This window comes from Geotrypetes seraphini, chromosome 12 (genome assembly GCF_902459505.1).
Source record: "Geotrypetes seraphini chromosome 12, aGeoSer1.1, whole genome shotgun sequence".
Taxonomy (NCBI): Eukaryota; Metazoa; Chordata; class Amphibia; order Gymnophiona; family Dermophiidae; genus Geotrypetes; species Geotrypetes seraphini.
This window is the reverse complement of record NC_047095.1, coordinates 62,929,735-62,942,298: the sequence shown is the minus strand read 5'-3', so window position 1 is coordinate 62,942,298 and position 12,564 is coordinate 62,929,735. Positions and strand designations below refer to the sequence as shown.

The following is a 12,564-nucleotide window of genomic DNA, read 5'->3' as shown; positions in this document are numbered from 1 at the left end:
AATATGAGTATAAATACACGTAGCAAATATGCACACCTAGTCCGGGGCAGTCAGGTAGGAGAGCCTCAACATAGTAAATATGGATCTGGACCAGATTTATTATCAGATCGACAAACTAAAAAGCGACAAATCCCCAGGCCCGGATGGAATTCACCCGAGAGTATTAAAGGAGCTAAAGGTAGAAATCGGAGAACTACTGCAATCCCTCGCTAACATGTCAATTAGAACCGGAAAGATACCAGAAGACTGGAAGATAGCAAACGTCAGCCCAATCTTCAAAAAGGGATCAAGAGGAGAACCGGGAAACTATAGACCTGTGAGTCTCACATCGGTCCCTGGGAAAATGGTTGAAGCATTGATTAAGGATAGCATAGTCCAACATCTGGATACCCATGACCTAATGGGAGCTAGTCAACATGGCTTCAGGAAGGGGAAGTCATGTTTGACGAATTTACTTCAGTTTTTCGAGACTGTGAACAAACATGTTGATAGCGGAGAACCGGTGGATATAATATTCTTGGACTTCCAGAAGGCGTTAGACAAAGTTCCACATGAGAGACTTTTCAGAAAACTTCAAAGTCATGGAATAGAAGGGGACATACTAAGATGGATAGGAAAATGGCTGGAAGACAGAAGACAGAGAGTGAGCGTAAATGGGAAGTTCTCGGACTGGGAGAAAGTAACTAGCGGAGTGCCTCAAGGTTCGATTCTTGGGCCCATCTTATTCAATATTTTCATAAATGACCTGGAAGATGAAACGACCAGTGAAATCATCAAGTTTGCTGATGACACAAAGCTGTGTCGGGCAATCAGGTCACAGACGGAGAGCGAGTAACTCCAGAGAGATTTGAGACAACTAGAGAAATGGGCAGAGAAGTGGCAAATGAAATTTAATGTAGAAAAATGCAAAGTGATGCACCTGGGCAGGAAAAACAAGGAGCACCAGTATACCTTGTTTGATGCAACTTTGGGCAAAAGCGAACAAGAAAAGAACCTGGGGGTAATGATAGACAGGACCCTGAAGCTGTCAGTTCAATGCGCGAAGGCGGCAAAAAAAGCAAACAGGATGTTGGGCATGATTAAGAAGGGTATCACGAGTAGATCTGAGGATGTCATAATGCCGCTTTACAGAGCGATGGTAAGACCACACTTGGAATACTGTGTCCAACATTGGTCTCCCTACCTAAAGAAGGATATAATACTACTGGAGAGGGTGCAGAGGCAAGCGACGAAGCTTTTAAAAGGTATGGAGAACTTGAGCTACAAGGATCGCCTCAGAAAACTAGGATTATTCACCCTCAAGAAGAGGAAACTGTGAGGGGATCTGATAGAGACTTTTAAAATACTGAAAGGATTCGACAAAATAGAGCAGGGAAGAACTTTATTCACAATGTCAAAGGTGACTCGGACAAGAGGTCATGGACTGAAGCTGTGTGGGGACAGGGCCAGGACAAATGTCATAAAGTTCTGCTTCACACAGCGAGTAGTGAATGCCTGGAACGCTCTCCAGGAAGAGGTTGTGGAGGAAACCACCATTCAAGGATTTAAGGGCAAGTTGGATGCACATCTTCTTGAAAGACACATTGAGGGATACGAGTAACTAAGGTATTTGCCAGGGTAGGCCTGGCTGGACCTCTGCGTGTGCGGATCGCCGGACTAGATGGACCCAAGGTCTGATCCGGTGCAGGCATTTCTTATGTTCTTATGTCACTTACCCAATTAGTGGCTGAATTGCAGAGAGAGCCTTGGGTGGGATCCATTACTTCCCTGTTGTCAGTATCATATGCTGGTGAGGCTATTAACTGACCCAGTGCAGACTTCCTTTGCGCCTTCGTTGTTTTTTTTTTGTTGTTGTTGTTGTTAAAAGGTGTGGGAAAGGAAAACCTGCATTTAACTATAATGGGAGGGTGGGGAAGGGACCTGGGAGGACCCAGGTGTAGCACCCTAAAGCTGGCACAGCTCAGCCAGAACACCCCTCAGTTCAACTGAATTACGCCAGCCCAGGAGCTAACAAGCAGAGACAAGGAACTATGAGAAATGCATCTTGCTGGAGATATGAGTATACTGGTTGACCAGGAGGCTGTACATCCAATAAGGCTGAGTTCAACTCAGTACTCTATCTCCACCTGCTTGTAAATGTACTCAGTCAACTTGTCTGGATTAATCTGCTGCTGCCTGCAGTTTCACTGTATGTAAGTTTCTATGCTGCAAAAGCTGAACTTCATCCACCACAAGGCAATTTTTTTTATTTTTTATTTGGGGGGGAGGCCTTACGGACATTTTTGGGGAATCCCCAGTCTGATGCTCATTCTCAAATTGTGTCTTTTTACAGTTTTCCCAAATGCCAAGTTTTAGCTGATTCTATTAATCTCTACGCAACACTAGTTTGGTTGTCCTGATAATCAGCTTAGCAAACTGGCACTCTTCTGTATGCATTCTCTGCTTTCAACCATGGAACAGCAATTAGATTATGTCACCTGAAGCTGTGGTAAAACTTTTCTTCATAACATATTAACAAAAACAGCCAGTGTGAGAGATGTTTTAGCATAAAAATTTTATCCATTAAGCTTTCGGATAAAGATCTGAAAAAATGATTCAAAACTGTACAACCTAAGTATATATATACATGATTTCTTTTTATAACAGTGGTCAGGTATTTCACCAAGAACTGGTAAAATTTTACAGACAGCACACACCTGTGCTTTCCTTAACAAGCATGGCTTTGATGCAGTAAACGCTGCATTAGAATGCTGCACAAAGCTTCAGCACATACATTCTGATGCTGTAGGATTTTAAAAATATGTGCTGTCAGAAAAAACAGCACACACCATGGTAATATACAATTGTTTACTGTTTTGAGAGTAAAATGCCTTCTTTCCTGCCACTGTATGAGCTGGGAATGGCTCAACAACTAATGGGAAGGGAGACATTTTTAAAAAGCAAACCTGCTGGATTCTTTACCACCATCCTTAGCCCTCCAATGTCAAACTTTTCCTTTATAAACCCATCTGCAATGTAACTTACTAAGGTACTAAACAGAACTGGCCAGAAACAGAACACCTTCAGGAAAGCCAACAAATCATCCTTTTTTCCCACTAAATGAATTCCATTTACTATTATTCTCTGGTTGTTCATCAAACAGTTTTTAATCCAAGCCACTACTTTGGAGTCCACTGCAGACTTCTGTTTTATTTATCAGGGAAGACTAAAGCCAGTCAGAGGGAGCATAGGACATATTTGGAGATTAGGGTTCTTTCACACCATCCAAGAAAACTATCCATACTCATCCAGACATAGAAAAACTCACACCCCATTCACACACCCTCCAATCAAAGAAGTTAAACGGAAAAAACTACGACGGCCTCCTAGCCACTCAAGCAGCGAAATTAGATAACCAAATCTCCAATCTACTGATAACAACCACAGACTACAAGTTATTCAGATGAGAAATAAAGACTATACTCTTCAAGAAATCCCTGATTAAATCTTAACATCTCGAATACTTCCTCCCAACTAGACCAACCTTAAATTATTTTGTAATCAGCCTTGAACCACAACGTAATGGCAGAATAGAAATCTCAAATGTAATGTAATAGTGAATCTTGGTCTTTATCAGCAACTACTCTAATATAATTCACAACAGATGTTAGAACTGATTCTTTTCCATGCTTCCTCCCCCAAAATGTATAAGGGATGTAAACTCAATTCAGTGGCGTACCAAGGGGGGCGATCCGCCCCGGGTGCACGGCCCAAGGGGGCGAACAGCTGGCCACTCGCAGTTTAGTAAAAAGGGAGGGGGTATATTTGTCTATTTTTGTATAGTTGTTACTGAGGTGACATTGCATAAAGTTATCTGCCTTGACCTCTTTGAAAACCCGCGGAATATAAATGATAATTATCATTTTCTCTGCATAGTGTGCTTTGTGTTTTTAAAATTTTATTGTTGGTAGATCATTTTGACTTGGCCACGAAGGTAAGGGGGAGGGAGGGAGGGGAGCTGCTGAAAGACATCTAGTAATCCTTGCAGCCTTGACTGTGCAGGGAATTATTTTTGTAAAATCATGTTTTGTTATGTGACTTAACAAGATACCAACAAGGAGGCAGTAAAAATCATGTGGTTCTCGGAGAGACTGTTTGTTGACCAGAATATAAACACCAATAGTAAGAAATCACGTTTATAATAAATATAATTTGATAGTGGAGTACCCTCAGTGTGATAAAGCAGCAAAGGGAGCAGTACTCCTACGCTTCACATCTGAGACAAGGACCAGCCAGTCCCTGCCCCCACACCGTCATAGGGTACTACCGTGGTGTGTGAAATAAATAAATCAAAACGTGAAAAAGTGCAAAATAAAGCACAACACAATAACACAAGTGTGGTCAATCAAAGAGTCTCTCAGAGAACCTCCCCCAGAGAACTCCCAATAGAATCGAAAAGCTGACTTAGCTGAAACTGATGATAGATGATAAAGCGGTCTCCCTGGACAAGGAGAACCGCAGAATGCTAGGTCCAACCAGCCTGGTTTCAGGAAAAATCCCTTCTTCAGGAACCCAGATTACAGAGTATAAGAATCATTGAGCCAGCTGGGGGAGGGCCGGCTCGATGGTTCTTATACTCTGTAATCTGGGTTCCTGAAGAAGGGATTTTTCCCAAAACCAGGCTGGTTGGACCTAACATTCTGCGGTTCTCCTTGTCCTGGGAGACCGCTTTATCATCTATCATCAGTTTCAGCTAAGTCGGCTTTTCGATTCTATTGGGAGTTCTCTGGGGGAGGTTTTCTGAGAGACTCTTTGATTGACCACACTTGTGTTATTGTGTTGTGTTTTAGTTTGCACTTTTTCACGTTTTGATTTATTTATTTCACACACCACAGTAGTACCCTATGATGGTGTGGAGGCAGGGACTGGCTGGTCCTTGTCTCAGATGTGAAACGTAGGAGTACTGCTCCCTTCGCTGCTTTATCACACTGAGTGTACTCCACTATCAAATTATATTTATTATAAACGTGATTTCTTATTATTGGTGTTTATATTCTGGTCAACAAACAGTCTCTCCGAGAACCACATGATTTTTACTGCCTCCTTGTTGGTATCTTGTTAAGTTTCTTTGGCAGGTGTTTTGGAGTTATTTTCTTTGGTTTGTTATGTGACTGGCATTATTTAGACTTTAATTTCTATGAATGAATAGAATGAAAATGATATAAAATTACTTGCTTGTTTTTATGTGCGTGCGCTGAAGGAAAATGGAGAGAGTGGGCTGAGGACGCTGAAGGGAAATGGGGAAGAGAATGGGGAGAAGACGCTGATTTATAAATTGACAATTGTACAGAATATTGTTTCTTTTTATACTTTAATATAATAAGTTCAATATAAAACAATTCAAGGCTTGTGTGGATGGAATCAGGTGGTTTGTGGGGATGAGGACCGAGCTTACGGGGATTAGCCCAATAAAATGGTATTTTCTTATTTCTCAATATTTGTTTTATTTTTATTTGTTAATTTGTAAAGTGGTGATTGTTATGTATCAGTTTTTTCAAATTTACATCTACTGTCTATATTTTGCACAGTATTAGAGGACATGTATTACTGTTTTTGTGGTGTTATGGTGTTGCATTGTATGCAGAGTCTGGTTTCTTGGCGGTTCAGTTTAACTTTTGTCTACATATTTCTATTTTTAGTTTGTGGTTATTGTGATTATTTAGTTTGTGAGGGTGTATCTGTCTGTGTGTATGAAAGGGACATGGCTTTCTAATAGCATCGACTGTACAGGATCAATTGACTGTGCAGGATCTGGCTTGTTTAGTTTTACAATGTATGTGTTGGTATTCTAGTGCTCACTGCTGTGTTTAAGATGCTGCCTTTTCCTAGGTACACTCTTGTTGTGCGAGGAACGGCTGGATAAGTTGCAGCTGTACTCACTCGAGGAACGCAGAGAGAGGGGTGACATGATCGAGACATTCAAGTATCTCACGGGCCGCATCGAGGTGGAAGAAGATATCTTCTTTTTCAAGGGTCCCGCGGCAACAAGGGGGCATCCGTGGAAAATCAGGGGCGGGAAACTGCACGGGGACCCCAGGAAATTCTTTTTCACTGAAAGGGTGATTGATCGCTGGAATAGTCTTCCACTTCAGGTTATTGAGGCCAGCAGCGTGCCTGATTTTAAGGCCAAATGGGATAGACACGTGGGATCTCTTCACAGAGAAAGGTAGGGGAAGGTCATTGGGGTGGAAAGACTATATGGGCTGTGGCCCTTATCTGCCGTCTATTTCTATGTAGATTGTTACTAAAAATCATATTTTTCATATAGATGGGGGGGGGGTGTCAAAAAATGATGTGCCCCGGGTGTCACATATGCTAGGTACGCCACTGACTCCATTTTATTTCACAAAAATCCAATGGCCCAAAACCCACTTTTTAAATAAACTTTTCTTCAAAAAGTAAATATGATACTGGCTTCTAAGACTATTCAGCTTTAGACCATTCTTTTTCCAGTTCAGGCTTCACGGTGGCCTGTTTAATGCACTTGCCCCCTAATTCTATAAACTTGCTTACTCAAATTTCTGACTGTGTGCAAATAAACATGTGCAAGTTATATAATATCAGATACCCAATAAATTCTCTAAATTATGCTCTATAAGATAATTAAATAAATGTTAAAAGTAAGGTCAACCAATCAAAATCTCATTCTGGGATGAGTCAGCTAGATGGTCTATTAAAGGACTTTTTATCAAATTATGATTCATTCTCTCCACTAAATCAGAGCTTTTCCTCTGTAAATATATATTCAGGTCTGGTTTTGGTGACAAATCTTGATTTTCCACAACTATTCAAAAAGTCATAGGAATGATCATTTCTGCTGTAGCAGTAGTCTCTTGGGCCTATTCCGTTTGGCCCAGGCGCCTCAGGCCCCCATCTGTGGGCGGGGTTTGAGCCACCTGGGCCAATCAGGCCCTAAGGCCAGCCATTCAACGGATGGCTGGCCTGCCGGATGGACGAGCTTGGCACCTGTCCATCCAGCCACCGATATAAAGGTAGGGGGTGGATTGAAGGTGGGGGGATCGAGGGGTCAGGTGGGGGTGTGTCGAGGACAGGAGGTCCTGGGGTCCCTCCTGCCCATATTTTAGGGGGGTAGGGGGTGTAGCTGGGCCAGGAGGACTTGGGCTCCCTCCTGGCCCCATCATAATCAGTGGGGGGAGGGGGGATTGGGGATCGCTAGAGCAAGAGGGCTTGGGCTCCCTCTTGCTCCGATCCAGTCGGTGAACATTGTGGTGCCACGGGACAGGAGGACTTGGGCTCCCTCCTGCCCTGATTGTTGCCGGGGAGGGGGAATGGTGGATCACGGAAGGGGAGATGAGCCATCTCTCCTGCCTCAATCATTGCTGTACGGGGTAGGCAGATTGCTGGGGCCGCTGAGCTGATCGCAGCAGCCACGATCAGCTCAGCGGCCCCTTTTCGGCACTTATACCTGTTTTGACTTGGTCTAAGTCAAAACATATAAGTGCTGACTAGGCAACCTGCCTAAAGTTTTGGTTATACCTGCTGCATGTCTAGGTCTAGGTCGGCCCACCTCCCGTCCACCTACCGCCCTTTCTCCTCCTCTAAAAACGCTTCTTTTCTCTCTGTGCGTTTAGAGGCAGGGGAAAGGCCTAAGCTGGTTTTAGATACGTCTAAAACCAGCTTTGATTATGGGTACTTGGACGATCAGGCTTTTTGATCGTCCAAGTACCCATTTAGGCCACTTTTTAGACGTTTGTTTGTTTTTTTTATTATGAGCCCCTTATAGATTAACATTATACTTAGTGAGCTCTTGCCACCAACAGAAAGCATTATACCCTCACCCACTCTAGCCCACATGATGACAGAGATAACTGCTACCCTCCCTGTGAATCTTGGAGTAAGGTGAACATATAGGCAAGCTTGATTAAGAGGGGCTAAACTTCCATTCTTTAGCCAAATTCAGTATGACAGAAAATATCAAAATATAATACATTAGGTAAGGTCAGCAACCATATAAGATGTGTTCTTTATCAATCATACATTCAGCAAAGCAACAGCACAGGGTAAGTAGTAATGTTTGATCTTTAATTTCAAAAGAGTTTCTATACCTACTCATTCCCAACTACCCCTCCACATTTTTATTTCCACACATTCCATATCTACCTATTCCCAAGCAAATAGGGAGTTCCAAAACTTTGATACATTGTAAACCGCTTAGGTCAGTAAAATGCAGGAGCGGTATATCAAATCTTAAATAAACATTATGATCACAAGAAGTTCTACTTTTCTCACAGCAACAATTCATAAATATAACATACTAATTTGTGCAAGAAATTTGCACAAGAAGGGGTGCACTTAGGAGTATATATGTCCCTTAGGCATGCCTCTTCAATCCGCTCAAATGCTGACTGCTGAAATCATTTTGGGTGCAAAATATACTGTCCGTAGAACTAAAAATACAGTCTACTCCACAATTAGCTCATTCTGTAATGGAGAAACATTGGCTGCTGATACCACTTCTGGGTACATCACCGTCCTTATCTGCCTCTTTAGCTACTTTGACTAGAATATTTGTTGCTGTTCCACAAGTACTTCTTAGTCAGATCTTGCTATTTTCGCACACATCATTAATCAGCTGCAGTTTTCAGGGGACTCCATTATACACTTTTTCAAAAGCAACTTAAAAACATGAACACGTCCCTCCTCCTTTTCTTACTTGGATCTTCAGTGAGAAAACTGTAGTTATAGTCAACATTACATGATAAAATGTGAACTGTTTTTTACTGATCTTTATTAGGTTCCCTAGCTTTTCTCCATAATCCTTCCCAAAACCATCACAGCATGGTTCATCAGCATTACCTGTTTGTAATTCCTAAACATCTTTTGTCTTAAAGATTGAGTTTATTCAGTTTTTCTTGAATCCTCCCAGTTACATTTCTTGGATACTTAAAAGAATGCTCTTGGGATCTTAGTGAGAAATTTGGGAACTTTAGATTGCAATGCAAGTTCATTTTAACAGGGATCAAAGTCATTCTGATTTCAAAATCTTCTAATTCCTTTTTTTTGCTCCCTTCTTGTGTATTTTTCTGATGTGGTTCAACTAGCATTTTAGTTTTGCTGTGTTGACCTTTTTGTATTTTGAAGTATTCATTTTTAACAAAATATAGTATTCAAATAACACATAAAATATTGTTTTCTCACCACTTGTTGACTATTTCTTTTTATACACATCTGTTAGTACTTTCTGTCCTATTCCTTTTATCTTCACAAGTGCTTTGGTTAGTACTCCATCTAGGCCTAGAGTTTTCCTGTTCCTTGTTTTCTCTATTACCTCTGTCACTTCTTCCTTGCAAATTTCTTACAATCTGACTTTCGCCCCCAACACTCCACAGAGACTGCCCTTAACAAAGTTTGCAGTGACCTGTTCATGGCCAGATCTAAGGGCACTACATACACACATCTCACGCTGAGCGCGGCTGAACGTAATAAAAGCATCAAGCCCAATTCATCTGCAGTGTAGTGACTGTTCGAAACAAGCGAGATCTTGCAATACAAGTATGTACAGTACTGTATTTTCTAATAAAGTTTTTGGGATGTGGAACAAATCGTCCGAGTTTCCATTATTTCCTATGGGGAAATTTGCTTTGGATTACGAGCATGCTTCTGAAACAAATTCTAACTCTTTAGTAATTTCATATGCAACTCTTATGACATCTCTTATGCTATTCCTGTAAACTTTTATGTAATCCGCCTTGAACCGCAAGGTATTGGCGGAATAGAAATCACTAATGTAATGTAATGTAAATTATGCTCGCAAACCAAAGTACCACTGTATTTCCTTCTTCCATTCCCTGATTCATGTTAGTTTATACATTATCTTCTCCAAGGCAGGATTAATTCTTCAAGGCCCCCTAGCCCTGCCCCACCCATGCACCGCCCCCGCCCCCATTTATTTACCTGTTTTCTGAAAGTTAGTCAAAATGTATTAAAATTAGACCAATAAAAGGATCACCATTTCTATTTCTAACCATTTATCAAAACAGCTACAATGCTACTTTATCCTAAAGCAATAAAATAAAAAAATAGAATTTTTATCTACCTTTGTCATGTGGTTTCTGCTTTCCTCATTTTCTTGTCCTTCTCTTCCATCCACTGTCCTTCTCTTCCATCCACTGTGTGCGTCCACCTGCCATCTCTCTTCCTGCCCCCCTGCCCCCACTTTGGTCTGGCTGTTTCCCTCATGGTCTGGCATCTCTCTCCTTCCATATCTCCTTCCCTCCCTCCTGTGGTTTTTAGCATCTCTCTCTTCTCATTTCCTCCACTCAGATCTGATATCTCTGTCTCCTTCCCTGTTCTCTGGCATCTCTTTCTCCTCTCTCTTCCCTTTCCTTTTCTGATCTTCCTTCTCTATTTTCTGCCTCCGTCTAAATTAAATTCTTTCTTGCAATTCAGTCCTCAGTTTCCCTCTTTTTACTGTGTCTACTCAAGCTTGCCACCCCTTTTCTTCACCCCTCCACTATCTCACTAACTCTATCTTCTTCCTCTCATCCAGCATATGCCTCCCCAATCCAGCATGTGGGAAAGCAGCAGCAGTGGTGAGGAGGTGAGGGCCCCTCATTTCCTCACCATTGCTGCTGCTTTCCCATATACGCCCGATACTGACGGCACAAGTTCTCCCCACTTCCATCATCTGCCCCTTCTCTCTTTCCACCCCAGGCAATTCCATCACTTTATCCTGCCCTCCATCCAGGATGTGGGAAAGCACCAGCAGTGGTGAGGAGGTGAGAGCCCCTCACTTCCTCACTGATGCTTTCCCATATGCATCTGACACTGACGGCACAAGTTCTCCCCACTTCCATCATCTGCCTCCTTCTGCAGTCCCCACTTCCATCATCTACCCCTTCAGTTCTCCCCACTTCCATCATCTGCCCCCTTCTCTCTCTCTCTTTTCTCTGGGTTCTCTCCACTTCCATCATCTGCCCCCTTCTGCAGTCCCCACTTCCATCATCTGCCCGACTGACTGCCAGCGCCACCATCTTTCTCTCTCTCCCGGCTCCACCCCAGGACCAGGCCCATCTCTCTCCCCTTCCCTCACCTTCACGCGGGTCAGTCACCATGCACCTTTCTGATTTTTTTTTTTCAATCGGCATTGGGCCCCCCACACCAGGAAAGATCGGCATTGGGCCCCCCACCGCATCACCACATCAGCAGCAACCATCCATTCTTTTGCAAATGGTGCTGCTGCTCGGCCAAAGCTGTCCTCTGATGTGAACCGCCCAGGCAGAAACAGGAAATTGCGTCAGAGGAGAAGCTTTGGGATAAGAACATAAGCAATGCCTCCGCTGGGTCAGACCTGAGGTCCATCATGCCCAGCAGTCCGCTCACGCGGCGGCCCAACAGGTCCAGGACCTGTGCAGTAATCCTCTATCTATACCCCTCAATCCCCTTTTCCAGCAGGAAATTGTCCTTTTCCAATCCTTTCTTGAACCCCAGTACTGTACTCTGCTCTATTACGCCCTCTGGAAGCGCATTCCAGGTGTCCACCACACGTTGGGTAAAGAAGAACTTCCTAGCATTTGTTTTGAATCTGTCCCCTTTCAACTTTTCCGAATGCCCTCTTGTTCTTTTATTTTTTGAAAGTTTGAAGAATCTGTCCCTCTCTACTCTCTCTATGCCGCTGATCCCGGGGGGGGGGAGGGGGGGAGGAGGAGCCCAATGTCAATCTGTCCTGGGGGCCCGTCGCCGTTTGAAAGATAAAAAAAATGCCGAGTCATCTTTTTTCTTCAGCGGGCCCCAATGGCAGAATTCTATATGCTAGGTACTGAGGATATAACAAGGATGACCAAAGAAAGCAAAAAGGAAACTCGGTTCCAAAAAGAAATCTATTATTCTATATCCCCCCCCCAAAAAAATCAAATGATTCAACATGGATTATGTTTCAATGTGCTATCACCCTTGCTTTGGTTATTGGTTTTTTTATCTTGTTGTTTCATTATCATGTAATCTCAGACTTGACTTTCTAGTGGCTTGTTGCCTTCTGCATATCTTCTTTCCAGTTCACATCTGTTTTCAGTGCTGTTTTCCACCTTTTTTAGACACCAAAGATTGATGTCTAAAAGACTTAACCAATTAACTTCAGAAGTTTAACTGGAGAAATCTTACACTTTAAAAATCCTCGGCATGAGGCAGATATTCAGCACTAACCAATTAACTCCCCCCTCCCTTTTATGAAGCAGTGTTAACGTTTTTTATCGCCAACCATGACGGTAAACATTCCGTTGCTCAAAGGAATTCTATGTCAGAGCTTTTACCTCTGTGGCTGGTGATAAAAAATGCTAATGCAGCTTCATAAAAGGGGGTTTATTTGGTTAAGTTGCACCGCACAAAGAATTATTCAGGTAACTTTCAGATAGCACATTCAAGTTGCACTAGAGGCTTTTAGCACAAGCCAGCGCAGAATTCCTGAGTATCAGAGCACTTACCTCACCAACATGCGCTAAAAACCTCTAATGCAGCTTGATAAAAGAGGGGGCTACTTATTAATTCTCAATCTCTTTGCACTCTCAA

General features: G+C 42.6%; 1 protein-coding gene across 9 annotated transcripts in view; it reads right to left on the bottom strand.

The window, feature by feature from the left end:
• BEND5 (BEN domain containing 5) overlaps nt 1-12,564 on the bottom strand; it is a 1,015,515-nt gene that overhangs the window by 29,589 nt on the left and 973,362 nt on the right. The window lies entirely within an intron of this gene.